Here is a 25,680-nt window from a genome sequence, read left to right as displayed (position 1 = left end):
AAAATATGTGGCCCCAAATGGAGTAAGATGGAAAGATAGAAGCCCGATGCTTTAATTCGGGGTAATGAGGAATATGGGTATTTATGTAATCTCTATGACTCGACTAATCAGTCAAATTACTGTAGCTTTGCATTTTATTTCAAGAGAATATTCTGATACTTGATAATTAGAATAATGCAGTATATCAAAAGTCATAAGGCAATTATAATTAGAAAAATTATTCAATTTCGTAAAGTAAAATAAAATAAAAGTTTCATAATCAAAATATGTAAATATTAAAAATTAAAAAATCCCTTGATTTTATTGAAAATTTATTGCACAATAGAAATGAATTTAAAAAAGAATAAAATATAAATAAATCAACTGTTTCTAAATTCAGTGAAATTCAGCTTTTGAACAAAAAAAGGAGGCATAGAAATTCAGCTCGCATAAAAATATTTAATTTTTTATAAATTAATCTATATAAATTAAGAATTTAATGTCTTAATGCAAAAATAAATTTCTCGTATACGAAGATTTTAATGCAATCTATATTAGTACTTAAGGGTGTTGCCTGGAGAAAAAAAATTTACCGAACACATTTCTAATTCCGTGTACCTTATAAATTTTTGTGAATGAAATTCGCTTGATTTGATAAAAAAAAATACTGATTTTTTCAGAGTGTGAATTTTTTTTTACTAAAATAATTCAGTAAACAGAATTGTTCTTAAGTTTGGAATTCTTAAATTTTGTTTTAGAATAAAGAAAAGAACATTAAATTACTTGTGGGTATCAAATAGTTATGCTGTAATATTTTGTAAGTTGTGCGAAATTTAAAGGCTGATTGTATTGATCCTTTAAATTTATATTCTATATCCTACAGAAAATATGAATCTCGAGTTATCTTGCCAATGATGTAGCAGCCAAATATATGAAACGAAACAAATTAATATAATTGGAAGATCTTTGAATACTAATCGTCCTCATAGCTTAACAAACAATTGGCGGTTTTTTTTCTTGTTCCAATTGTCTCTGCCTGAAGTAGTATTATCTAAAAGCTTCTGTATTACTAATCCACACGAAGTGTAGCAATGACATTCTCTTCCGACTTTTACAATTCCTTGATAAATAATAACAAATAGACATATCAAAACAAACCTTAATGAAGATTGATTCGACACGATGTTGCCATTCAAGCAAAAGCTAATGAAACTAATTAACCAGAAGAGGTTGGGTTATCCGAAGCAAATATCATCAACATGGGTTCCGGACTCGATTGTTTATTACGGTACATTCTCTAAATTTAGCCAACGATTGGCGAAAAAAATGGAAGTAAAATCCATTTTTATCATCACAGCGTGACAAAATGCATTGTTTCTGAAGAAGTATTATAGATAATTTATATCGTTTCGGAGTATATCTTGGCGTCACGTGTTTTGTTTTAGAAGTCGTTGAACTCAGTGTTACGGTTTGCTTATTATTCTGTTTTTTTCTTCTTGTTTCTACGACAGGTGGGAGTTTTGTTTTAGATGGGATGGGAGAAGATTCATGTGCGAAGATCTGATAAGTATGATACCGGAAAAGACGATTATCTGCTTAAGTTGTATTTTTAGGAAAAGTTCTTAAAGCGCTTTCACTAACGGTTGCGCCATGCTTTACAAGCTTCCTTACTTTCATCTTTTGTTTGATCAGGCATAAGTTATTTTTGTATTAAGTTTTGCTTTATAGAAACTAATTTTAAGATATATTGCAGTTTGAAGCAGCTAACAGAATTTTTGAAATGTCAGAATTTTTAAAAGATGCATAAGATTTAGACTACGTTAGAAGTAGCTTATAGAAACTGCTTGCCTTAAAAAAGGAAAACGATTTTGAATACGTTAGAAGTAGCTTATAGAAACTGCTTGCCTTAAAAAAGGAAAACGATTTTGAATACGTTAGAAGTAGTTTATAGAAACTGCTTGCCTTAAAAAATGAAAACGATTTTGAATATATTAGAAGTAGCTTATAGAAACTGCTTGCCTTAAAAAATGAAAACGATTTTGAATATGTTAGAAGCAGATTATAGAAACTGCTTGCCTTAAAGAATGAAAACGATTTTGAATATGTTAGAAGTAGCTTATAGAAACTGCTTGCCTTAAAAAATGAAAACGATTTTGAGTATGTTAGAAGTAGTTTATAGAAACTGAGTTTCATAAAAAATTAAAACGATCAAGAATATTTTCCTTCCTTTAAGTTTTTTTAAGACACAATGGTCAAACTAGCATACTATAAGTACATTGAAAAAAGGAGATCTTGTAAAAATATTCTTTGAGGTATAATCTAAACGAATTCTTCATGTTTAATATATTTCTGTCGATTAAAGAAACGATATTTTAATCTATTTAATTCTTTTATCTGTTAATAAATTTTTTTTTATCATTTTCATCTATTTCATTTTATTTTTATCTAATATATATCATATATGTCATATCTAAATAAATGCAAGACTATGACATATATCGAAAATATAAAGCTTATTTTAAAAATTAATGGAAGAGTTTTTCAAGTTGCTATTTGAATTAACCCTTTCAAGACCATGATCGCATACATTTTATTGCGGGATTCTCCTTTAACGATATCACATTCGAAGCGATCCTTTCTAACTCCAGCTGCCCAAGAACATCACGTGAATGTAATCTCAAAACCGTCTCTCAAAACCGTTCACTCTATTAGTATGTATAAGTACTCGAAGTGTGTGCATGTATGCGAAGTGTATATATGCATATTCGAATACGTGTAAGCTTGCAAGCATGGAGAAACGTTTTTTTTTCTTCAGGCACTGGTTCTTAACGAGTTAAAAAAGAGAATGTCATTTTTCTTATAAAACTCTAGATTAAAATTATTTTTAATAATACTGCTTTACATATTTTTCAATCTAATTCTAACATAAATTGATTTTTGAATAATAATTTTCATTTAAATTTGTAAATTATTTCTATTATGCATTTTTGATCTGTAAATAAAAGTAGTTATTTCAATAAAAATTTATAAAATTTGTTAATGATGGTTAAGTTTGTCATTAATTTCCAAGCTGACACAAAAGAAAGAGTAATTTTAATAAGACGTATGCAAAGTCTTCAGTTGATAAAAGGATTAAATTAAGTACTTAAGATTGAACAATGGCGTAATCCTTTAATCAATTCCATCTGTCAAGGACATCTCTTACATCCAACAATATTACTCTGTTAGTGTCTTAGCTAAACAAGATCTCAAATGATTTAAGCACATAATCTGATGTCTGATTCTGTCTAATTTTATTTTTCTCGCTATAAATATTGTATAATATTCTTTGTAATTGAAATCTTTCTAAAATTTAGACGAGCGAGCTGTTATCTCAAATGGTTCTTTATAATGTAATAAACGCATAAAAGTATCAAGCTTAGTATATAAGACAAGATTTTAATAAAAATTAAACTGAAGCAAAATTTAAATTATTTAAAAGAAAAATATTTTTAAAAAACTATGTAACATAAATGTGTCTTATATTTAAATATATTTTAGTTAGAAAATTTATAAAGTAATTCATTATTCTTCAAATAAAAATCCATAATAAAAAAATATAAATAAAAATACTTGTAATAGTTAAGTTTAATTGGTAATTATTGCCATGATGTGATAATATATTGTATCCATTTAATTAAATTTTACTTTATTTAAAACAATATTTTTAATTTATCAACTATATACCAATGCATTTAATTTAAATACAGTTTTATTTAAAACGTGATATTTTTACTTACTTACGATTATATGAGAAATAAATTATACTTCTCTTTAAACAAATACTATTTTTAATCTCTCTAAGCGGTTTAACATTATTCATTGCAAAATAATTTTTCCAATAATTTAATTTTAAAACTTAAAATATTATCGCTGACCCACAAATCATTAATATAAAAAGGAATTTTAATTCGGCTTTGATTTATTTCACCGATTTTCAAAGTAAATGCCAACCTTGCAAAAAGCTTAATATGTAAAAAATTCCAGATCAAAGTACAATAAAAAGTACCCGCTCTCACGGTACAGGTGCTTTTGACCGCAAAATCCATATTTACCGGAATATGGCATGAAAAAAAAAAATCTGATATACCCAACTGAAAATACATTCTGGGAAAAACACTTAAAATCAACATTTTTACAGAAGATAAAGTCTATATAGTTATTGAAAAGTAAAGCTCTTATTAAAATTACATTCATGGTGAAACTCTTAAAGCAGAATCCTTATTAAAAGTATAGTTGTGACGAAATTCGTAATAAAACGGTATTCTTGCGAAAGTTATTAAAAAAAAGGTACAAAAAAGCGTTACAATTATTGAAGACAGTTGTTGAGAAATTTTTATAGAAGAATAAGTTCATAATTGAAAAATCAGTCTAGACAAAACTCTTATTAGAAATATAGTTGTGAAGAAGCTCTGGTTGAAAAATGAAACCTTTACTAAAAATACAATTTTAGAAAAGCGGGAAAGTGGAACCCTTATTGAAAGTACATACAGAGCGAAGCTCTTACTGAAAATCAAAGCCCTTACTTAAAATACAGTCGTTATGAGATTTCTAACAAGGTTTTTCGAAGGTTTGCTTTAACAAGGTTTTTCAAAGCTGTGTCGCTGTGTTGTCATACTTAAAAAAAGCCACAGTTTAAGTGCCGTACACTTGAAGCAAGGTGATGATTTTAAACTAAATATATCATCTTGCCGTGAAGAATTATCTGGGCTTTAGAACAGACAAATAACTTAAATATTTTAAAAGTTATTAAACTTTTTTGAAAATATCCAATTCGGCGACATTTTTCCACTTTGATGAAAATTATCAAAATCACTGTCGTATTCTCAGTTTTAGCAAATTATTATGAGCCCAGGTAATGCAGCATTGGAGTAAGTTTTTAAATATTAAGAAATTGGACCACAAACGCTTTTCATTTTCACGAATCTGTGGCTTTTCTCCATATTGACGTTTTGCGCCATTTTCAAAATAAGCTTAGACAGCGCTGGCCTTAGAAAGGCTAAACTTGACTTAATAGTTATGAGTAACCATTACAAACTCACAGCAGTTATGAAATTAGTATATTATTAGCAAGAAGGCATAATTTCATGTAACAATGGAGCTTCTGAAAAACAGCCTTAAACGGGATCCTTATACTGAAAATACTTAAGGCAACTAAACGCGTGTCCGATGTCTATCTTCGATGAAGATGACTTTTAAAGTTGAAAGTTTTAGAAAACAGGCCTTTAATTAAAAACTGGAAGAAAAGTGCTGGATTTCAAACAATGTACTTAAGCATGTTGTAAAATCAAGATTAATATATTATTTAGTGATATTTTGATTCTGCTAATTTTACTTTCACTTTTATAACTGTTCGCGTATTGGAGATTTCATAATCCTCCGAAAGACATTTATCTGTTTACATCAACTCTTCGAAAAAAAATCAAATAGATAAATAGAGAAAACCGTATAAGTTCCAAGAATAGAACTGGGATATATTTTACGATAATCTTCAATGATGTTCATGAGCAAGGTCAATTTAAAGTCTTGGGCCTACATCAAATCGCAAGTAATTAATGTTCCTACTGCAAAGAAAATTTCATAAAATTGAAAGTGATCTTAAGCTTTTTGGAATCCCTCGCAAATTAAAAATTTCTTGGTTTTAAAACAGTGTACTCGAGCTTTTTCTTTCTTAGCCACTCCTACTTTCACTCCTTATATTTAAGATTTCATAATCCTCCAAAAGACATTTATCTGTTTATATCAACTCTTCTCTAAAATAAATAAAAGCTGATGGGTAAATAGAGAAATCCGAATAAATTCCAAGAATAGCACAGTGACATATTTTACGATAATCTTCAAAGATATTCATGAGCAAGGTCAATTTAAAGTCTTGTGCCTACGTTAAATCGCAAGTAATTAATGTTCCTACTCCAAAGAAAATTTCATAAAATTGAAAGTGAACTTAAGCTTTTTGGAATCCCGAACATTTAAATAAAAACTAAAAATTTCTTGGGGGCGGGGTTTGAAACAGTGTACTCGAGCTTTTCCTCTCTTTGCCACTCCTACTTTCACACCGCATATTTAAGATTTCATAATCCTCCAAAAGACATTTATCTGTTTATATCAACTCTTCTATAAAATAAATAAAATCTGATGGGTAAATAGAGAAAACCGTATAAATTCCAAGAATAGCACAGTGACATATTTTACGATAATCTTCAAAGATATTCATGAGCAAGGTCGGTTAAAAGTCTTGTGCCTACATCAAATCGCGAGTAATTAGTGTTCCCAATCACGTCTAGCTAGACGTCATTGGCGATTGCCAAAGTAGACAGGCACGACACTGGAAATAACGTGAGAAACTTCACTTCACATCGCTGTGGTGACTTTTAGTTCTTTTTCTTACCCCCTTCTTGCGACAGGGCATGCACCTGATAAAAGAAAAATGCTTTCATGAAAAGAGACAAAATATTCTGAGCGCTGTTCGTAATGTCTAGCCATACGCGGATTATGATATGATCATTATTGTCTTCTAATGCATATTGATCTTTATTTTTTTAGTTTAAATGTTTATCGTAGCTTTGTTTTTAAAATACACTTTTGAAAGCATTAACTTAGCAATTTTAAGAAGATTTAAAATGAAAACATGTGACCAAGTGGACCTTGAATAAAAATTGCTTTACCACTTTTTTATTGAATCGTCATTGATCATCGTTAAGCTTCTAGCTTTCTCTGAATTTTCCAAGAAATCAGTTAATGAAACTTAAATTTTATTCTATTATTTCCAGTAAATTTACAAAAGAGAATTTAAGCTTTATTTTTGTAATTTTGTAATAGTAAGCCTCCCTCATTATAGAATCAAAAATTGATATCTCGCAAAAACATTCTTCTCAAGAAAAATTTATTCAAATTTGTGTTACAGCAGAGAAAAACCACGAATTTTTTATGCTCAGAGAAACTCAAAAATATTCATAGTGATAAGCCATGCAATTCCAAAAGTGAAATTTTTACATTAAACAGTAATTTAGCATTGTTTCTGAAAAGGGATTTCACATGCTTCTGAAATTTCTTCTCAAGAACAACACGATACACAGAAAACATCATTTTGTGTGCATGGGACTAGTGATATTTTTCACTAAAAATGCTCTCTGAAACAATTTAAAATGTGGGATATCATTATATTGCCCTAGCCCTTTTAACTGCATATAGATCAACATGAGTTCTTTGAACTAAGCAGCACATTTAATTACTTAGGTATTTCACTCTTGATTAAATTTAGAATTAAAAATATTATTTTAGGAATATTTGGTCGTTATATTACATAAACTAAGATGTTTCTATCCCAAATCAAGCTCGTTAAATGCATGATGGGTTTTCATTTAAAGTTAGTAACATGATTTTTAATTTCATTTTGTACAATGTTCTCTTATTTAATATTAGTTCGGAAAATACTACTTAAAAATATTAGAATTATAATAATATGTTGTCATTTATACTTATCAAAATTCACTTTACGAACTTTACTTTCACATTTGAATGGAAAATATATTATCGTAATTATGCATTTTTTAAATTATTTATGTACAATAATTTATAACTTGAAAACTTTAAATTGAAAGTTTTTTTTTCAGATTTAACAGTTTTTAAATACGATGCAATGTTTTATTTAAAACGAGTTTTGAATCAATATTTTGTTTCCAAACAAATAGTTTAATTAAGAAAACGATTTCAACAATGTAATTTTATTTTTTTCACTTTTCATAGCTTTCAAAGTATTTTAGAAAGGAACATTAATTATAGAACGGGTTTTTTTTATAAAATGTTTAAATGTCTCATTATACTTCATAATTTTGAGAAAATGGTGCTTAACTTACAACAGCTAACAAATTCCGACTACGATTTGGATGTTGTTTATCAGTATGAACTCAATGATAATAGTAATTATTATATCACTTTCTTTAATTTATTTCGCTTTTAAAGAAATATATTTTATTCAAACGCTCATAACGTATTAATTCTGATACAGCGCATATGCATTTTAAATACAAATACCGTCAACCCTTGGTTTCGCATTTGATGGGTAGGGCGTATTTGTCTACAAAATTATTAACCTGTCCTTCAAAACATAATATTATCAGATATTTTTGGAAAAAAAGGGTTTCGCTCTGCAATTACATTTGACGTTAAAGAGGTTAATGATTAAGTGTCTGCATCTTAATTCCCATTTTCTATAATAACTAACATTTCAAAATGTCATTTAACTTTATCTCTAAAACTGATATCTTACTTTCAGTTTCTTTTAAAGTTCATTCAGTAAAAAAGTAACTTTGACTTAACAATCATCTTTAAATGTGTTTAGCATTTATAATCATTACCACTAGTGCTGCACTACTCCAGAATTTTACTATATATATATATATATATATATATATATATATATATATATATTAGACAGCACTCTTTTTTGCGGATATAATCGTGTGGGCTGATGAAAAGATCATATCTTTTATCTTTTATTTTCTGGATTTTTAAAAAAAATTTATCCCTTTTTTTTCCCCTCCAGTTGTTTGTTATTTTTTTTCATTAATATTTTTCTGTCCCCCCTTTCTTTTTCATCTGTCTGTAATTTTCATTTGTTTCACTTGTTTCATTTTCATTTCAATTTTTGCATCGGTCAATACTTTCGTTCCCCAAGTAAAATTTATCAATGCATACAACAGTAACGTATTAGATAGTTATCGCTAATGCTCGCGTCATCATCGTATGTGATGTTTATAGCCAATAAGGACAGCGATATTATAGTTATCGTTTAATGTTGTACATTTATGTTTTTGTAAGAATCGGTTAAATGTTACATCCTGCGAATTTTTAAAAATTCTGGGACGTTCCTCTCTGCTCGCTCCGCTCACCAACCCCCATGATTAATTTTGATTATCAGTGTCTTTTTTCTTAATAATCAATATTTTTCTAAAAAAAAAATGAGCATAACCAATAGCAAATTGTAAAAAAATACGAAAACAATGGAAATTATTAAGAAAAATTAAAAATATGATAATGACAACCAAAGCTGACGTCGTCAGGGGTACCATCCCCGAAATTCATAAGAATACAAAGCCTTTTCTATCGTGAGAGCACGGCAAAGGTCTAAAATTTGCGCTCTCTGTACCCCAAGGGATTTGCAAGAAGTCCAGGAAAAGAGAAAATGATAATACAAAATACAAAAAAACAATACAAGAGTAAAATACATAAACTAATCACAAAAGAAAATATAATTTTCAAAAAACCTACTTTTAGTAGGTTTTTAGTAGGTCAAGTGAAATTGGTCGAATAGTTCCTGAGAAATCGAATATTAAAAATATGACTTTCAAACCTTTAAAATTGAGTTCATTAACTAAAAAATCATTCTGGGTGGTACATTTTCTATTTTGTGCACTGTACATTATTAGGGACAAAATACACATGTTTGATAAATTTTATTTCAGTAATACTATTTTTTCAGCAAACTATGAAAAGCATGGCCCCAATTCTAAAAATTTGATCAGGAAAAGTTGGCAAAATTCAAAAACCTCAAAAATATTTTAATTTTGATGAATTAATCTCTGAATAAGAAAGATTTTGTACATTGATAAAAAGTGGTCTCATTCATAATTTTGTGCCAAACAATATTTAATAAATTCTTAGCCTCTATTTGTTAAAAATTATTATAAGTTTTTGTTAAAAACTGTAAGCTGTCTTTTTAAAAAAAATACTCATTCGTACTAATTTATAAATATATTTTCTTTTTTAATACTTTGAATATTTATATAATTCTTCTTTTTTAACATAACATAAATTATTTTTCATATGAAAACTTCTTATAGCAAACATTGTATCCCTAAATGCGAAAATCTGATTTAAAAGTTATTCAGGCATTTACGTTTCCACAAAACTATGCCATATTTATTCATACACAATATTGCTGTATTAAATGATACGTAATTTCCTGGTAAAATCTTAAAAACTGAATAATTCTGTAATATCAAATATAATTTAAATATTTTAACACATTATTATTCAACTATTAAATCTCTTTTTCCTGTCAAATGCATGACGAAGTGGTGAATAATATTTCGAGTTAATCCGATTGAGATGTTTTAAAATAAGTCTTATTCAAGTTCAACTTTTAAATCAATAATAAAACTTAAAATAATAATGACTCATTTATGAAAATTTTTGGAAAATATTTATTATGTTCAGAAGGTAATAAACTTATAAATATTTATTTTCAACTTCCTTAGAACAACGCAACAAAAATATTTATTTACGGTTTGATACATTTATTGCAATGATGCGGTTATGGTATGATTAAAAAATTGACGTCAAATATTTATTCTGGTCATTAATGTTTTTTTAGCAGCTGACGTCATTTTCTTTTCCTTTTTTTAATTCACCAGACATGATTACCATCATACTTTGCTGGTTAAGTGCATAAAGTAGTGAGTAACTATTTGTTTAAGATTTAAAGAGATATTTTGTCCATAAAAGGAAAATGCATTCAAGTTTTTACAAGGAAAATTTCTTTAAAGTTAAATAAATTATTATTGAATGAGTAAAGATATTTTATCTATTTGTCTTCCTTTTAATGTGCAGTAAAAGGTACAGTTTGAGTCATTAAATATTTTTTGTCAGTTTTCTGTCTTAATATCTAGGATTTAATTGCTTTATTGATTTTAATGCCAGGACCTGATCTATAAAGAAATTTTAGCAGCCAGAATCAATTTTAAGAAGATACTTCACAAAAATATTCAAATTTCCATAGTTGATAAAATAAAAGCTGGACAAGTTTTAATGAAACCTGCTAAGACAAACAGGCGCTCGGGATTTGTAGAATTCTCCTTGGGATCATATATTTACTAGACTAGGGCTAACTTCCGCCATTTTAATGTCAAGAATCTAAATTTGTATAAAGGAACTTAATTTTTATTCTGAAAAAAAAAAAACAAAAAAAAAAAACATGATTTTGTATCCTGCAATGTAACTGAAGAGTTTTTAAAGTGTTCTTTTCTAATCATGAAAGTTGGAACAAAGGAGTATTAACCAAAGAAATTGGTCTCAGACATTGTGGAGGCATTCTTTTAAGTTCCTATACAAAAATTTTGATTAATGTTTCGCCATCGTTAACATCGTTTAACATCCATCGTTTAGCAGCTGACCCAATTTTGAGTTTACAACTACCAATGTTCAACTCCGTAGCCATGTAATTTTGAATCCAATACAGAAGACAAGGGAACTCCTGCATCAAGTATTAGGAGACTTTTTGATGGGACTAACCAGCATTTGCGTTACATGAGGAGAAAAACCACAAAAACCACCCACGGTTATCCTGACAGCAAGTGGACTCTAACCCACTACTGAGGATATTTTACGCCAGCACTGTAGTCGGTGCAAGCCGGATACGGAATTCGTATTGACCAGCCATCGCTGGGATTTGAACCCGGCTCACCTCATTGGAAGGCGAACGTTCTATCTCCTTCGCCACCACGTCTCTGTATTTAAATATAAAATTAAAAGGCTAAAAAAATATCATTTGAATAAATAACTTATTTTTGTGAAGTACAGAAGATCATTTATAAACATTATAGCGCTAAAGCTTGTAAAGTACTTAGGCACAATTATGTTATTATATATTTGAAATTATAAAAATCGTTTTAAAAGAATGTATAAAATAAATGAAATATTCCACAGCATGATTTTATAAGCTTCGTAGATAGATTCTCAGAAAAAGGTTGATAGTGTATCCCCTTTCATCAGCATAATTTCGCACTATAATTTAAACCTCTTTAAGAAAATTTCCTTAAATACGATAAACATCACAAATCATTTCAAGATTGAGCCCCTGATATTACGTATGATTGATAAGTGATGATTGAAGACGGGTTCGTATGAAATTAAAGGAGAAGATATGCATTCAAAGTATACTATATTTTGTAACAGAATACTCCGATTCATTGACATTGACTATCTTGAACTATCCTTTTCTTAACCTTAGGGACACGCATTAAAATTCCTGCATAAACCAAACTTGAATCTAGACGGATTGGAGTAGATGGAGATGGTATCTCTGGCCGTACCGAAAGAAGAAAGCGTTTTTATAGTTAAAGAAGATGCGCTTGTTAATAGGGATCTTAAAGATATAACAAGCATGACGATTAAAATGGATTAGAAAGCGTGCGACAAGCAGCTGCTTTTAAATCGTGGCTGTTGAGAATCATGTTTATATTGTGATTCAAGGTGTTAGTGTTAGCACTATTATTCTATGAGTTAAAAATACACGTTACGGCTCATTACTTTTTGGTTCCGAGATTAAGTTGACTACAGAGACTGTTTTTAGTTGCTTAAAAAATTTTAAAAGCACTATTTTAACTCTTTTTTTTTTTTTTTTTAAAGTGATTCCTGTGATTATTCTTTTTTGGCGGTTCTTTCTTTAGCGATCACATTTATATTGTGGTTTAAGGTGTTAATCTTCACTCTATTATTCTATGAGTTAAAATTACATGTCACTGCTTAGTTTTTGGTTCCTACAGGATCCCAATTTGTAATGCTGGTGTTAATTTAAGTTGACTACACTGACTGTTTTAGTTGCTTAACAAATTGTAAAGCACTATTTTGGCTTCTTTTTTTTTAGAGATTCTTGTAACTCTTCTTTAGTGATTTTTTCTTTAGTGATCATATTTATATTGTGATTCAAGGCGTTAATCTTCCTGCTATTATTCTATGAGTTAAAATTATACGTTATGATTCATTTGTTTTTGGATCTTATAGGATCTCAAATTTGAGTTGGTGTCACATCAAGTTGACTGCAGTCACTGTTCTTAGTTGCCTAAAAAATTGAAAAGCGCTGCTTTAACTCTTTTTTCAGTGATTCTTGTGATGAATTTTTTTGTTGGTGATTCTTTCTTTAACGATCATATTTATATTGGGATTCAAGGAGTTGATCTTCACACTATTATTCCATGAGTTAAAATTGCACGTTATGGCTCCTTAGTTTTTGATTTCTACAGGATCCAAATTTATGATGCTGGCGTTAAATTAAGTTGACTACAGTGACTGTTTTAGTTGCCTAAAAAAATTAAAAAGCGCTATTTTAACTCTTTTTTTTGTGATTCTTGTGATGATTCTTTTTTGGTGATTCTTTCTTGTGTGATCATATTGTGGTTTAAGGTGTTAGTCTTCACTCTATTATTCTGTGAGTTAAAATTACACGTTATGGCTCCTTAGTTTTTGGTTTCTACAGGATCCAAATTTATGATGCTGGTGATAAATTAAATTGACTACAGTGACTGTTTTAGTTTGCTTAGAAATATTTAAAAGCACTATTTTGACTTCTTTTTTAGTGATTCTTGTGATTCTTCTTCTTTAGTGATTCTTTCTTTAGCAATCATATTTATAATGTGATTCAAGGCGTTAATCTTCACATTATTATTCTATGAGTTAAAATACACGTTATGATTCATTTGCTTTTGGATCTTATAGGATCCCAAATTTGAGTTGTTGGTGTCACATCAAGTTGACTGCAGTCACTGTTTTTAGTTGTTAAAAAAGAAAAGAAAAGCACTATTATAACTCCTTTCTTAGTAATTCTTGGGATTATTCTAAGTGATTGTCTCTTTAACGATAATATTTATCTTATGATTTTCAAGGTCTTCACACTATTATTTTATGAGTTAATACATATTGAGGCTCATCAGTTAAATTTTAATTCGCTAGGATTCAGAATTAAGCTGCTGGTGCTAAAATTAATTTAATTGCAGCGATTGCTTTAAGTTGCCTAAAGAACAATAAACTATTATAACTACTTTTTTGTGGTTCTTTGCAAAAATGAAGGAGACATTTTAAACACGACAGCAATCAATTTGACTTAACGAATACTTTTCTGATACTTTTATGGAACTATTTATGGTATTATGGAAGTATTGCATAGTATAGCAAATGTGTCAGCTAAAAATTACTTGATCGTGAATGATATGGAATAACTTAGCCATTGCAAATTTAAATGTTATCAGTTTTGAATTGGAACTAATATAAACAGCTAATTAGTATTATTGAAGGCATGCAACAATGAAATGACATTTTAAAAAAAATGTAAAGTTAATCTATTTAAGCAAAATATATTTTCTCATCCAATTTACTTTATGATACCTTTATTGAAGCATTCATAGGTTATAGATATGAGGTAGAAAATATGATGCTCTTGTCGTGGAATAATTAACGAGACAGCAGAATGTTCCTCAATAATAAGTGACTAAAAATAATTAGCAATTAGAAATTAAATATGCGTCTCGTAAACTGGAACTATTATCGAGGGTTGATAAGATTTCATGAAAGTGTGAAAGGAATGCTAATTTTTATTTGTTCTATGTTAAGTGGCCTCTGTTTATCCTTTAAATCTACAACCATTTAATTTAATTTTAAATTTTAATTTAACTTTTACTTTTAGATACTTTCACAGATTTATATATGGCAGTAGAATGCTAATAGAAACAATGCTCATAGCATGGATTAGTTAAAGATGAGTAATGTGGAATACCTCAACCATTACTTGACACTATTTGTTTTACCGCTAAAATGGGAAAGAAAAATTAAGAACTTTCAAGCACTCGAGCAGGATGCTCTTTCTCAAGACGGTAAAATGAAAATGATGAAGACAGATTAGGTTATAATTATTAAAAAAAGGTGCCGTTGTTGACGAAAAAAAAAGGAAATAAATGAGAGAAGCAAAACAAGAAAAACTGCGTAGATGTGGAAACCGAAAAGGACAAAACAGAACAGAAGAAATTTTCATCGGAATTCAGCAGCGGGAGAAACCTAGGCTTTTTACTAGAGAATCGGTAAGGCATTATAATGTTATGAAGTACCAAGAAGAAAAACCGTGGAAGTCTAGGGGGTGGCTGTGGCTGAAGGAGACGCATAAGAACAGAATAAATTTTAAAGCAGAATTCAGTGGCGGGAAAAACCGAGGTTCTTTACAAGGGAATCGACATTACATTGTAATTCAATGTTAATTCCATAACAATGCCAAATAACGCAATAAATTTCAAAATTTTTCACTGCAGTTTGATATGATAATATAAGTTTTGAAATGGATCTATCATCGAGAGCTAATCAGTGTTGATGAAGACATGCAAGGAAAGCGAAATGACATTTTTTCAATGTTAAGTGACCCCTGCTTACCCTACATATCTCCATCCATCCATAAACCTAAAAACGCCAGGGACAAAAGATTCCTTCCGCTTTTCCACCTCCTCCCATCCACCATATCCGCATCCGCAAAAACGCCACGCGGATCCATAAAACCGTGACAACGCCTTCTAAAAAAGGCATTGCCTCCAACCTAGGACATCATTTTTACTATTAATTATTCCAGGAATTATTAATTACTCTCCGGATTATAAGACAATTTTTTTGTTCCTCGACTTCCCACACATCTGTTTTTGTGTTTTAAAATTCTTGCACAATTAATATTTACATTTATAATTGCGGATTCTGAATAGACTCTTTGTTTTAATATAAAGAAATATGATCTCAACCCTTTATTTTTGTTAAGTTGTAATAAATATATATATCGCTAACATTTTTCTAAATAAATTTCTTTAAACTTAAATGCTATAGCATATGGATATAAAATGTTTATAAGTTGCTACAAAAGCTTGCTTTAATGCCCTGAGTCGCATTATCATTTTTACGTTCGTAAAATATGTAAAAAAAATCGATTATTATAAGATTCATTTATAAGAGTCTTAAACGTTTAAGTGCAAACTAAGAACAATCGCGCTATGGTGATGCTCCAAAAAGTCAATGACATTAACGACTGATTTTTTATTATTATTATTTTTTTACATTGATTTTCAACAAAGGACAGGTGTGTCATAGGATTGTATAAAAAGTTATAGGTGTAGTATTTACGATTACTAGTTTTACTGAATGCCAATGAAATAAATTTGGCGAATTTTATTGTTAATCATGAAGTTACATCAACTAGAAATACTTTTTACTAAGAATATCTTTCATTTAGTAGATCACTTATTTTGATAATTTATTCTAAAACTATCTCAGCAGTGACAGGGATACTTTATTTTTATTAGGTTTGCAATTGTTGACTTGCAACCTACAGGAGATTAAGAACTTTTACAATTGAATTTAAAAGCAAAGCATGATTTATATAATAATAATATTAATGCAAAGTACGGCTATTAATTTCCATTCTGAGAAATAAAGCATGATCAAAACTACCAGAATATGGTAAAATTTACCATATTTCAGGATCTATGGGAACACCAAAAAGCTTGGTAATTTTTACCGAAGCACTTTATTGATGATTTTTTGTAAAATTACCAACAAAATATGTTTTTATAATTAACAGTAAAATTTGGCAATTTTATCATGATAACTTAGAGCATGGCATGGAAACCGGTTGTTTGGTGAAATTTACTTTACCGTTTTAAATTTTAAATTTCTTACTAAATGTGGGGTAAAAAGAACTATAATTTTGAAAACCAGAGTTTCGAGTAAACCGTTATTATTAGAACACAAAATATTTCAAAGGAATGGTTTAAATAGTGTATATTTTGATTAGCTGAAAAATAAAATTTTTACGGAGTTGAACATCGGCAGTAATAAACTCAGAATAGAGTAGTTGTTCAATGAAGGTTATAAAATAAAATAAACTGTAAGTTATAATAACAATAAAATCTAAGATAATTTAAAGCGAGAAGTTTCCTTTGTCAGAAAACTTACATAAACAACTGTCTATATCTAAAAAGAATTATGTGTAAACTATAAATAAAAAGAAATTAATTCAAAATTATGGGATTTTATATAACTTTCTTCATTTATTTGTAATATAACGATAATAATTATGCATAAGGTAATGATGCGTTATATAATTTCTGTGATAACATTCAACAAAATCAATCAAACAGCAAATAAAACAGGAAACAAACTAGATAAGTAGGGATAATTAAAGAAATAAGATAAGCTATTTTCAGGAAATTAATTAAAACTTCGTGTTCCAACTTATTCTTTTTTTTTTAAATAAACAATTTTAAGTTGCTTATTCTTGTGTGAAACTGTTCTCAGCTCATTAAAACATGTTGTTTTTTTTAGACCAACATGTTTTTATAATTTACTCAAAGTGAAAACATTTTAAAACAGATGTTTTCCCACTTATAGCAATTTCATTCTGATTTGCAGTTTTGTGACTCAGTTTTGATAATTAATCATTCTCGGAACAGTAATAAAGATATCTTTGTCTATGAAGTTAGAAGCCGTTCATGTATTGTTATTATTTTAATTTTAGGAATTATTTTAGATATCTTTTTATTTTTTGTCTTCTAATTTTTTTAGTATTGGGTATATTTTAATTTCTTTATTTTCATACAAGATTACATGAATAGAAACTCTTTTCATTATGAATACATTTTTGTATTTACACATTTAAAGCTTTAATTTTACACAGCTGTTAACTTGTTCACATTCATAATTCATGCATAATTCATAAATTATATTGCTATTTTTATGGGTCAGCATATTTTTATACTTTTCTCGAAATGCAAATCCTATGTGCTCGTATAACAAGTAATTTTCACTTTTAAGAGTTTTACTCTGGTTTTTAGCTTTGTGATTCATTTTTGATAATCATTCTCAGAACAGCAATAAAGATGTCTTTGTCCATGAAGCTAGAAGCCGTTCATTTATCTTCATAAGCTTTAGAAATTATTTTAAATCTCTCTTTATTTTTTAAAATTCTTTTAGGGAAGGATATCTTTCAATTTTTCCGTTTTTATTTTTAGTTAAATCACTAAAAACGCTTTTATTAATGTACGCATTTTTTTTAATGTTTTGAATGACAATATTTTTTGAAATTTTACGTTTATTGTTAATGTTGGAGTTTTAAGCAACATGATTTTTATAAGCGATAATGATATACGCCCAAATGTGTTGAATTGTTCTCTTATATAATAAAAAGCCCTATATCACTGGACCTTTGTAACAAGATTGTCATAAACCTGGAAGGGTGGGACGAAATTAACTTTTGTCACATCCTTTTATAGACTAGTTGTGATTGTAAACTCGTCACTTTCTGGAATTTAATAATAGATTTTGTTCGCTGAGAAAAGAAGGAAAACCACTTTTCTATTTAAAATTTTTAAATTCATAAAATTTCAAAAAATTTATGATTTGTTCACTTTCATACAAATAATGTGTTTGATTGGAAATAAAGTTATAAATTCCTAATTTAAAAAAAATTAGAATGAAATATGGTTTTAAGATATAATTATTGCAAATAGTACAATACAAATAATGAGTAATTGGAGTTTTAAATATCATTAATTGTAATAAGGAGAGTTGTATTTCGTTTTGAATTATTTTTCCTAATTACTTTAAGCATGTGTACGTCATTTTAATTATAAAAATTAAAAAAAAAAGATTAATTTAAGTGGTGCTACGGGGTAAAATGTAAATGTAAATGTACGGGATAAATGTTGGATTACTCGTTGTGTAATTAGATTTGGTTGTTAAAATTAAAAGTGAAAAGGATTTCTCCCTCTCTATATATTTTTGAAAAAATTTTTTTTTTAAAATTATTACGAAGCACTAATTAAAAATATAATTATTATGCTGATATTTCAAGTACTTAACATTTATTGCTATAAATAGAAGTAATTTTTTTCTCTGTTTAAGTGAATTAAAATTTAAATTTAAAAAATATATTTTATATGAAGTAAAGTTGCCATTTGATTCATGCATCTGAATCACTTACATTAGTAGTGTTATTAAGTGTCATTTTTAAGGAACATTTTCTAAATATTGGCTATGAACCAAAGCTTAATATTTTTTTCTAGCAATAAGTAAATTTCAACTAATTAATATTTATTGTTATAAATAGAAGTAATTTTTTTTCTGCTTAATTGAATTTAAATTTAAATTGAGAAAATATATTTTATATGAAGTAAAGTTGCCATTTGATTCATCATTCACATTATCAGTGTTATAAAGTGTCATTTTTAAGGAACATTTTCTAAATATTGGTTTTGAACCAAAGCTTAATATTTTTTTTTCTTGCAATAAGTATAAACTTTAACTAATTTAATGAGAGATTTTTTTAAACTAATTTAGCGAGAGATTTAAAATTTTAATTACAACGTTTTTTATATTTTAATATTATTATTATTATTTTGGTAGCCTTTGTGAAAAAAACCCAAGGAAAAACATTTCAATTATAGGGCTAAAATATTTATTTAATAAATATTTGAAATATTTCTTGAATAATTATTTTAACAATTAAAATAATGAAAGATTTTTTTCAAATCTTAATTGATTATAATTAATATTTTAATAAATTTTTTACAAATATTTATTTTTTCGAGAATTTAAAAAAAAAACCCTTTAAGAAAGCATTAAAAATACAGTGATATTATTTTTTAAATAAATATTTTGAGAAAAAATCTCATTAAATTAATTTATATCCCAAGAGGAGACGATATGCTATAATTCAGCATTACTAGAGTAGTAGTTTCATAGAAATTTTCTTTTCGTTAAAAAATTTATAACTTTTACAAGAAAGTAACCAAAGGGAACATGGAGCATATTAATAAGCTGTAAAAAATATTTTTTTAATATTCCACCATAACAAAAATCATTAAAAAACACCATTTCATTATGGTTAAAATAAAAATGAAAATTGCTTTAGTAGGGTTAGAATCTGACCTTGATTATAAGGTATACATTGATTGCTTGCCGAAAAATGTGAGCACTTTTAAGTTATTCTTATATTTCAGTTAACATTTACTACATTTTCACTCAAAATCACATTTATAGCAAGCTAATCAACAATTGCTTCCTATATTTAGTTAATTGAACATAGATTATACAAATTTAAATGAGGAGGGAGGGAATATTCTTAAACAAAAAAAAAAAACAAAAAAAAAAAAAAAAAAAAAACAGATAAATACAGGATAAAGTCTTTAATAAAGTATTTATAAAGTTGGTGATTTAATAAAGTATTTTCAAAGTTGGAACGGAAGTAGTAGGGAACTATATAAGATAAAGAATTGTACAGCAGTACGTGATGGGTATTGCCAACGTACACCGCTGAAGTCACTTCGCTAATGAATAATTTCAAATCGCGCAACTTTGAATTTGTACTATCTATCTAAATTGAGCCATAACTGCTCAGGGAATCGAGCGTTCGCCTTCCAATGAGGTGAACCGGGTTCGAATCCCAGCGATGACATGATCGATATGAATTCCGCATCCGGCTTGCACCGACCACAGTGCTGACGCAAAATATCCTCAGTGGTAGACGGATCATGGGTTAGAGTCCCCTTGCTGTGATAACAGTGGGAGGTTTTCGTATTTTTCCTCTCCATGTAACGCAAATGTTGGTTAGTTCCATAAAAATACTCCTCTAAGGTAAATTTCTCCCAAAACCTAATCCAGGAGTTCACTCGTCTTCTGGATTGGGTTCAAAATAGCATGGTTACGGAGCTGAACATAAGTAGTCGTAAGCCCAATGTTGAGTCGGCTGCTCAACGAGGGTTATAAAATATTAAAAGAAAATATGCATCTAAATTATCGCATTTTTATGTTTTCGAATAATTATATCTGAAAATTGCATTCGCAGAATTGTTCAGAAATTGCTGTTTCTTAATAATTTAGTGATTTGGCGACCAACTATCGAAATCCCAACCCCTGCATTGAACTCATCTATATAATCTGTAGGTTATGATGTTAGTCATAAATAAAGCGTTCTATCATGTTATTTTAAGATAACATAAAATGATGGCAAATAAATAAAGAATATAAAACACTCAGTTTCTCCTGATGAGTGAAGCTATTAACCTACTTTCTATTCAGAGTGAAAACTACTGCAAGTGAAAAATAATTTGAAATGCTCATTTAAATGAAGCTTTTAGGGTTAAAAGTCATCTACTCGCAAAATCTAGTCTATTAACAATAGAAATAGGAAATTATTATTATTTTTATCATCATTTAAAGAGAAAAGTAATTGATTTTAACTGGTTTCTCACAATTATTCATTATAAACTAGTTTTTAAAATTTATTTCGAATTCATTTATCAGAAACAAATCAGATTTTGTAAAGTAATGATTTTTCTTTATGATAGAAGTATTTGCATTTTTATAAGTTAAATTTAGAGCACTCATCGAAAGGTTATTTGGCGATATTTAATGTATAACAAAAAAATTTGGGATTTAAATACAGGTACCTTCAAACCTCAAGAAAAATAGGTTAATAATTTTTTTGCTATTTGTTTTCTTGGTGTTTAAGTTAGCCTAAAAAATTTGATTTAGAAGTGGTGCTTTATTTATTGAAATGAATAAGCTAAATAATGAATAAATATATTTCAAGTTTTACAGGTGCTTTAATGGCATTTTTATAGATGATTTTATGGCAATAATGATCAAATAAGCTTATTTCCTTCAAAAACACAATTGATTGGCATCTATTATTTGCAGAGAAATAAAAACTAATAAAGATAAAAACTAATTAGTTATTTCTTTATAATAATAGATGCTTCAATATGAATTAAATTAGAGCAAGATAAGGACAAAAAGTTTTAATTTAGTTATTATTTTCTGTTCAATTTCAACGGCGATAAAAGCGACTATGTTTTGATATTTGCTAAGTACTTATGAAATTAAATGCTTAATTTGCCATTGGAAACTTTGTAAAAAATACAATATTCAAGTAATATATATAATTTAAAAATAATCAATATTTTTACGTCCTTAAAATCACTTTATAACTAATGTTTCAAATAAAATTTGAAGCAATTAGGTCAGAGTATGCTATTTACAAATATTAAATTAAAAAAAAATTGTTAAGCATAAAATACACATTAGTTGTTTTAATAATTTTTTTATGAAAACAGAAAACTATTATTAAATACAGATAATTGACGTGGATTAATAAAGATAAAATGCAAAGGAAGGTTTTTTTTTTCTTTTTAAATATTTTATTTATTGTTATTAAACATTATACGATTGTTTTAGGACTCATAAAATATATATTGTACAATTATATGTTTATACATTTAAAAACTAATCATTGGAAGAAAATACATCAGTGTTTATTTGCTTGTTGATTTTATCCTTTTTTACGCATCATATGATTCAATGACACATGATTCATCATTTAAATTTCCCGCAAAAAATTATTATTTTGCACTAGTTGAAAACTAAATATTATTTTGAAAATTTACAAGGTTCATATTTATATAATTAGAATTTTCAATAGTAATGTTAACTCTGTCCTACTATATGGATCTCAGACATAGCACTGGATCGCAATTGAAATAACGTGAAAACTGTTTAAAAGGATTCTTGCGTATCAAGTGGTTCCATAAAATTTGTAATACAAAAAATCCTTATAAAAGGAAAACAGAAACCGATTGATCTGGAAATTAAAAAACATGAATGGAAATGCATTTGTCATGTTCTTCGTAAATCTGAAAAATTTAAAGTAAAACAAGTTTTTAATTGGAAACCTCTGGGCAATAGAAAAAGAGGAAGACCTAAAAATACTTGGAAGATTGCAAACGAATTGAAAACAATAGGAAAGATATGGAGAGGGGCAGAATATCTGGCCACATATAGAGTGAGATGGAAAGTTATGATTGGAGCCCTATACACCAATTTGGAATGAAAAGGAATATGTATTATGTCTGTGATTTTCAGTCAATATAACTTCCAATGATATTATTTCTATAAGTACTGACAAAAAATCCTCATTTAACAGGTTATAATAGTACACACAAATACTTAAACCACAGACAAACAGCATTTAATAAAAATTCTGAAAATACACTTCACATTTGAAATCGTCATAAATTTGTACATATTTTTTGTCGCTTTAAAAAATATAGATAACTATAATTTATTCCTAGTAAGTGAAGAGAATGTAATTTTAGTTAATTCAAATGAATTTGAAATAGCTCTATGTATTTAAAAATCTTAAATCTTTGAAATAAAAATTAATATACGGTGCACGATAGTGCACTGGCAAAGAAACTATGCACTACTCAATATCAATGTAAAGTAAAATATTTAAGATGACAATTTGAGTTAACTTCTTTAATTTCAAAACTAAATAGATAGATAATACTAAAACTCAATCATCATTTCTGAAATGTTCTTCCATTAAAACTAACTTACTCTAACATTATAAATAAGTTCCTTGGATGATTGTTATAAAAATATTCATATTTTTTATTTCTGATTGCTTAAATCTTTAGATGGTGGTTTTAATTTGAAGTTATTCTAAAACATTTAAAAAATTAAGCCGTTTGAAAATTAGAATATAATTTTTCAAATTTACTTACTTAAAATTAATGTTTGATAATTGAGAAATTTTGCAGGCAATTAAAAGAATCCTTTGTAGTTTAAAAATCATAGTAAGTATACTGGATTTCTTTAACAACTGTAATTTTTTAAAGTTTTTCTTAGATAAATTCCTTTATACAGATAATTTTTTTAAAAACAAAAGTGATCTTTTCTTTGTATGAGTGTTATGTAATTGCTGATTACTATGCATATATATTGCGTTTATTCAGTTCTTTATAATAAATAATATATATAAAAGCAAATGTATCAAATTTTTTTTTAACTGAATCTCTTGGTTAAGTTTAGTCTTATTTCATTATACTACTATTTTTATTTATAAATATGCATATATCTGATGGATTTAAAAAAGAAACTTTTAGTTAATACAAATTTTCATTTTTCCTGGTCTTCATTTCATCAAAATAAATAATTAGGCGTTTACTTTTAAATGAAAATGTAATCGAAAATTTTTTAATGAAAATTTTAAGTTCGTAAAAAATTTAATTTTTCATTAAGAAAATTCAGGCTTTATTAAATAAAATTTATAATTATGTTTTAAGCCATAAATATAAATAAAACTAAGAAATCGTTAGATAAAAGCATTAAATGCATAGAAAATTTAATTTTTCATAATTATATCTGCACTGTATTTCCTGAAATTAAGTAGTTATGTTTTATTTATAAATATAAATGTTTTTAAGGAACATTTAATTGAAAATTTTACATTTATATGATGGTTATTTTTTCTTAATTATGACCAATATTCTTTTGTTCAAATTAAATAATTAAGTTTTTTATGAATAAAAATATAATCAATGATTTTTTATTAAAAACCTTACGTTTATAAAAATGCCTCCAATTATTAATAATATATATTAATATGTAATAAAATTTCCCCCAATCTTTCTACCATCAAAGCATGTTGATTAAAATTTTTCAGCGTTTAACAATCTGAATGATTATTTAAATAGAATGTAAATATAACTAAGAAATTTTTAATTAAATATTTTAATTTCATTAGATGCAAAATATTTTTGCAATTAAGCAATTATACTCGATTTATAAATAAAAGTGTATCTAAATATATTTTATTTGAAACTGTTGAGCTTATAAGAAGTTTAATTTTCCGCAATTTTCCTTTCAAATTTATTATGCTTTATTTATAAATGTAAACATGACGAGAACTTTTAAGTAAAAATCTTAATTTACTGAGAAAGTTAAATTTTTGAGATCATATCCGGTCTTTTTTAAAAGAAATAATAAATCAGATACATAAAACAATAGTTACTTTTCCATCGAACATCTCCATAAACAAAACCAACCAACAATAAATTTAGCAAACGATATTTCCTACAAACTAATTTTAAACGAATGGCAATAAAAACATAATGGCAATAATAAATGTAAACATGATGAGAACTTTCAAGTAAAAATTTAAATTTACTTCGAAAGTTTAATTTTCGAGATCATATTCGGTCTTTTTTAAAAGAAATAACAAATCTGATACATAAAACAATAGTTACTTTTCCATCGAACATCTCCATAAACAAAACTAACCAACAATAAATTTAGCAAACGATATTTCCTACAAATTAATTTTAAACGAATGGCAATAAAAACACTCCACGCAGAGAAGGATCACTTACCTGGTCATTGCACGCGCTGGTCTTCCACTGCCGTATATCCCAAACGGCTTTTTGTTCCGTTCAATGCTCCTCTGATCGGCAACTTGCTGAACACAAAACTGAAGAAAAGAAGCTACTTAGGAAGAAGAACTTCTTCTCTGGATGGTGTCTTAGTTGCAACTAGTTCTTCATCATCACCGACGCCTGAACTCTTTAGATTTGCACTCATATTATACACAATGATATGGTAGAACGTGTGTGTTAAGCCGAAAAAGAAAGGTAAAAAAAAAGAATGTATTTTCCCCACCGTTTCTACCTGACAGTTAGGGGTTGCCAGGTTTCCAAACAACCTTAGTTCCTGTCGATATATCTATTTTAACGCCAAAGCAGGGGACAGTTTTTTTAGTTTTGATTTGTCACATTCGCACTTCAGGGAGACAGCTTCTCGTTTTCATTTTAGAACGAGGCTGACGATGATTAGAGCTTCCACAACAAGTTCGAAAAGTTTTTGACTTATAAGGATTAAATATGATATGTGATTAATAATATTAAGCATAAACTTTAACTAGTAAACTTCATAATTAATAAATTAAATTTCTAATTAATAAATTACTATTAATAGCAATATATCTAAAATTTTTAAGACGATAGTATGATAATGATCATAGTATTT

The 25,680-nt window shown here is 27.6% G+C and overlaps 1 protein-coding gene across 2 annotated transcripts in view; it reads right to left on the bottom strand.

Annotated features, from left to right (window-relative positions):
• The window catches only part of Cad88C (cadherin 88C), a 181,987-nt gene extending 156,637 nt beyond the window's left edge, over positions 1–25,350 (bottom strand). For both annotated transcript variants that reach the window (XM_043039523.3, XM_043039525.3), the window contains exon 1: positions 25,029–25,350. The gene's annotated coding sequence lies outside the window, so the exon portion shown is untranslated. The remainder of the gene's footprint in view (positions 1–25,028) is intronic.
• Positions 25,351–25,680: the final 330 nt, after the last annotated feature.

This window comes from Parasteatoda tepidariorum, chromosome 9 (assembly GCF_982258835.1).
Source record: "Parasteatoda tepidariorum strain Cologne lab strain chromosome 9, Ptep-v5.0, whole genome shotgun sequence".
Lineage (NCBI taxonomy): Eukaryota > Metazoa > Arthropoda > Arachnida > Araneae > Theridiidae > Parasteatoda > Parasteatoda tepidariorum.
Note: the sequence above shows the minus strand (reverse complement) of the source record. Positions and strands in the feature narration are given on the sequence as shown.